The 5,252-nt window shown below is 46.8% G+C and overlaps 1 non-coding gene across 1 annotated transcript; it reads left to right on the top strand.

The window, feature by feature from the left end:
• Positions 1-3,096: 3,096 nt before the first annotated feature.
• On the top strand, positions 3,097-3,167 carry TRNAG-GCC (transfer RNA glycine (anticodon GCC)). The gene has a single exon. It is a non-coding gene; the product is annotated as a tRNA-Gly (tRNA).
• The last annotated feature ends 2,085 nt before the right edge of the window (positions 3,168-5,252 follow it).

Raw genomic sequence — 5,252 nt, 5'->3', positions numbered from 1 at the left:
CAAGCGTAGCGAAACATCAAGACAGCGACCAACTTCGTCCTCGAGTGCGTTGCATGCCAGTGGTTATGATGACGAATATTACCGTGCGTGTGCGTGTGCGTGTGTGCGTGTGTGCGTGTGTGTGTGTGTGTGTGTGTGTGTGTGTGTGTGTGTGTGTGTGTGTGTGTGTGTGTGTGTGTGTGTGTGTGTGTGTGTGTGTGTGTGTGTGTGTGTGTGTGTGTGTGTGTGTGTGTGTGTGTGTGTGTGTGTGTGTGTGTGTGTGTGTGTGTGTGTGTGTGTGTGTGTGTGTGTGTGTGTGTGTGTGTGTGTGTGTGTGTGTGTGTGTGTGTGTGTGTGTGTGTGTGTGTGTGTGTGTGTGTGTGTGTGTGTGTGTGTGTGTGTGTGTGTGTGTGTGTGTGTGTGTGTGTGTGTGTGTGTGTGTGTGTGTGTGTGTGTGTGTGTGTGTGTGTGTGTGTGTGTGTGTGTGTGTGTGTGTGTGTGTGTGTGTGTGTGTGTGTGTGTGTGTGTGTGTGTGTGTGTGTGTGTGTGTGTGTGTGTGTGTGTGTGTGTGTGTGTGTGTGTGTGTGTGTGTGTGTGTGTGTGTGTGTGTGTGTGTGTGTGTGTGTGTGTGTGTGTGTGTGTGTGTGTGTGTGTGTGTGTGTGTGTGTGTGTGTGTGTGTGTGTGTGTGTGTGTGTGTGTGTGTGTGTGTGTGTGTGTGTGTGTGTGTGTGTGTGTGTGTGTGTGTGTGTGTGTGTGTGTGTGTGTGTGTGTGTGTGTCTTCCAGGAAACTGCTGAGCTCTTTGATTACAGCCCTACTGACTAGGATATAAAGCAAATTTAAGTAGAAAACTGACACCTGTCAGTGCAGCATTAAACAATTGCGATTCAGCACACGAAGAGAGCTTCGCCCAAGCTGACGAGGCAGTTGCTTTTATTACAGTGTGATTATCCATCAACAGGGCAAGAATAATCTACTGCACGCATGGATGTTGCATAGCAGGAGAGCGCAATGCATCAGTTTCTCCTATTTTTCGAATTTATTCCGATGCCATCATCCGCAACGCCGATTAATTTTTCCCGACCATGGTGTCGACTCAGCCACGGAGAAAGAAATAAAAAAAAAAGCAGGAAAGGCAAAAGTATCTAAAGAAATCATTAATTTTGTTTTATTCGGTTTCGTTCCGTTTGGTTTGGTTTGGTTTGGGTTTGGTTTGCTTTGGTTTAGTTTAGTTTAACGTGCAGCGGTGGCGTAGAGGTAGAATATCCATCTAGCGTGCAACAGGACAGTGGTTCGAACCCCGGTGCCACGCAATAATGATCAGAAAAAAAAAAAAAATCCGCGTGCTGATCGCATGGCATAAACAGGCGTGTGGTGCGGCCTGGTGCCGGTGAACACCTCCAAAAACACACTCCATCCCTCACAAGAACAGCATTTGCCCACCCTGGTGCAGTAATTGGTCGCAAACTCTTATGAATACTCCAATAAATCCCCGGCCCTCAGTCTCCAGCGGCTGCGGAGGAATCTACCACGGCGGCGGACAAACCTGTGACGTAGCGGAGGGTGTTAAGAATGTTCGGCTCCGGACAGGCCGCCATTGGAAACTGCCTGGCAACTTTTAACGCTAGAACCCTACCTTGTGAGGCTAGGTATTCAGTCCTCTTTTGGGAACTAGCGGGCATGAAATGGCATATCACCGGGCTTAGTGAGGTTAGGAGGCCGAATAAGGCATATAGTGCACAGTACGGCATGCATGTATTCTGTTATCGAGGTTTGCCGGACAGACAGAGCTGTAGGAGTAGTGCCCCTTGTCAATGAGCGTATGGCTTTTAACGTAAATGAATTCTATAACATCAATGAAAGGGTGGCACGCATCATAAGTAAGCTTTAAAAATGGTTAAACTGAAGGCTGTACAGACCTACGCGCCTATATGTAGTCATGATTACCAGGCTGTCGAAAGTTTCTACGGAGATGTAGAATCGGCAATGGGGAAGTAAAAACGCAGTATAATGTACTGATGGGCGACTTCAATGCTACCGTATAGTCAAGAAAAAAGCTGAAGAAAAGACAAAGGGTGCCTATCGCATTGACTCTTCGGACAGCAGGGAGGAGTTATTAGTTCAGTTCGCTGTACGCAATAACTCAGGAATCATGAATACCTCCCTCGCAAACCAAAGGACCAAAAGTGGACATGAAAAAGCCCTAATGGGGAGAGTAAAACTGAAATCAGCTTCGTACTGTGTTCTAACTCTGGCGTTGTACATGAGATAAAGGTGATCGGAAAGGTGCGATGAGTGACCACAGGAGAGTAAGGTCTCGAATTAGCCTAGATTTGAAGAAGAGACGAAACAGATTAGAAAGTTCTGTTGGAAATCAAGATGAAGAGATGAGTATGGGCAGGGCGGGTAGTGCGAGGAGAGGAAAACCGATGGTCGAAAAGGGTTACATATTGGATACCAGTGGGAGGAATGCGCAACAGGGGCTGCAGAAAATCAGGTGGACGGATGAGGTTAAGTTCGCGGGGTTAGAGTGGATGAGCTAACGTATATTACCGAGTTTATTGGAAGAATATGGGAGATGCATTCGCCCTGCAGTCGGTCTAATCCTGCTGATGATGACGATGATGATGATAGTGGTGGTGGTGGTGGTGGTGGTGGTGGTGGTGGTGGTGATGATGATAATGATGGTGATGATGGCGATGAAGATGAGCGTCCCAAAGCGACTAGGGCTATTGGAAGTGTAGGGCACATTAATTTCGACCACCTACACTCTTTAATGTGCACATAGGACAATACATGGGCGTCTCGCTGTTCAACAACGCTGAAAAGCGACCGCCGATGCCGGGATCGAACCCTTGACCTTGGGTCAGCAGTCAACCGAGTCGCCGAAGTCAGGAGGAAATCCTTATATTAAGACCCCACTCTCGTAGTGGCGGTGGCCAAGTCCGCGCCTAATCTGAATATTATCTACATTATCGTATCGCTTGTCTCAAGTTATGCGGCGGAAAAAATTACCGTACACATGCAGTAGCTTTCCTGTGATGTCACTGGCAGCATGTGCATAGATATAAAATTCATTCATAGTCCATAATTGGGCTGCGCCTAGTGCTATGGACGAGCGTCGGTGGTTCAGTGGTAGAATACTCGCCTGCCACGCGGGTGGCCCGGGTTCGATTCCCGGCCGACGCAGTTTTTTTTTTTTTTTATCTACGTATTCTACTTATTGTACAAGCAGCGCCACCTCATATGTTCACAAAACATAGGAAGCGCTGGCCTTAACAACAGATTGGGCGTACGCATTTACGCTACACGACGAGCATATAGAAGAGCTGATTTTTCCTTCCAAAACACATTCAGGTCCTAATATGGCCTCTTTTATTTTTATTTTTCAGAAAACTGTCAGGAATGTAACCACCTGCCTGTCATATCACTCAGCATCGAAGACAGATTGTATTTTTCTCGGTCCCTTTGTAGCATAAACCGGAATAAAACGCCAGCCATCATGTCTGCAAATGAGCGCGTTTCACTCGTATACAATGCTGGAGCTTCAGCTATTTTGCCTGCATTATGGCGTTAATCAGATACCGCAATGGCAGTTTTTTGTTTTTGTTATTTATTTGTTTATTTCTTGATCAATTCCCTTCGCTGTGCGAAGCTTTCGCTGAGATTTGGTAGCCTCAAACTAAATAAGCTCGCTTTGGGGTCCCGAGTGAGGCAGTAGCCAGAGTGCGGTTGCGCAAGGGTTTATACTTTGTTGACAGCGACGTTGCGTCTGTGCACATATTCATTCGGGACTTGGGACTTGATGAATAGGGGAATTTACCCTCCATCAATGTCTGGCTTCCGAAAAGGCCGAAGCAGTATTGATAATGTTATTGCTCTTGCCAACTGTGTCAGGCGCAGCAAAGCTGAGCGGTCTCTAATTATTGCCGTTTTTCTTGACGTTAAAGGAGCATTTGATAATGTCACGCACGAGGCGATTCATTCAGCCTTGCGTTCAATTGGCATTGCAGGACGAATGTATAACTGGCTTTCTAACTATCTTCGTGATAAAACCATTTACATGTCAACGGATCAAGGTGACACGTCCTTACATCATGTGTCTCGTGGCGTTCCTCAGGGAGGGATTTTAAGTCCAACCCTTTTCAATATATCTCTTCTTGGTTTGGACAGGTCCTTGCCACCTACTGTTCAAATCTCCCTCTACGCAGATGACATCTGCATATGGTGCTCCGGAAGAAACAGGCGCATTGTGCATGCTCGGCTACAAAAAGCAATAGTTGACATTGCATTATTTTTAAACAAGCGAGGTCATGTTATATCTCCAGAAAAGTGCGCAGCAATTTCATTTTCACGACGGGATCTCTCCCGTTATGTACTGAAAGTTGCTGGCACTCCTATACCGTATGTCAACCATCAAAAATTTCTAGGTGTGACCTTTGATAGGTCTCTTTCATGGTCACCACACGTTCAACAACTTAAGACCAAACTCTCTTCATACGTATCGATATTCCGTATGCTCTCAACGACCAGAAGAGGCTGCTCTACCGATTCCTTATTACGGCTTTATGGAGCACTTTGTGAAGGTCTTCTGCGTTATAGCCTCCCTGTTCTTCAAGGCCTCTCGCAGTCAAGCATTAAACTACTTGAAGCCATGCAGGCCAAAGTTTTGAGAGTGTGCCTTGGTCTTCCAAAAAACACTTCCACAGTGGGCACTCTGGCGGAGAGCAGACGTCTATCTGTAACCGTGCTGATACCGCAGGAGCTGCTTCGCGCCCAGCTGCGCTTTGCACGTAAACCTACCCACCCGTTTTCAGAGCAAAGCATGACATCACTCTCCAATCTACTGCCTGCGCAATATCAACGCGCAGTACCGTCATCTTTCCCACCATGGAGGTTTGCTTCATGGCAAATTTCGACAACTATACCTGGCATCAAAAGAAAAGCCCACACCCCAGGACCCGCACTTAAATACTTCGCCCTTGAGCACATCTGTGCACGCTACAGTCATCATTGCCACATCTATACTGATGGCTCTGTCACAGCTATTTCTTCATCCATCGGCGTGTGGATACCATCAATGCACACCACAATCTCGGCAACACTCAGTCATCGCACTTCAGCTGTGGCTACTGAGTTAACAGCTCTGAGAGAAGCAATTATATATATTCTACAACAACGCCCTGCAGCATGGGTTATCTTCAGCGATTGTCGCGCTGCACTACAATAACAATTGCTTAAATCGTCAAGAATTCAGGAAGAGCTCGTCATTGA

This window comes from Amblyomma maculatum, chromosome 2, assembly GCF_055883805.1.
Source record: "Amblyomma maculatum isolate TAMU_Amacu chromosome 2, ASM5588380v1, whole genome shotgun sequence".
In the NCBI taxonomy this organism is placed as follows: domain Eukaryota; kingdom Metazoa; phylum Arthropoda; class Arachnida; order Ixodida; family Ixodidae; genus Amblyomma; species Amblyomma maculatum.
This window is presented reverse-complemented; position numbering and strand designations above follow the sequence as displayed.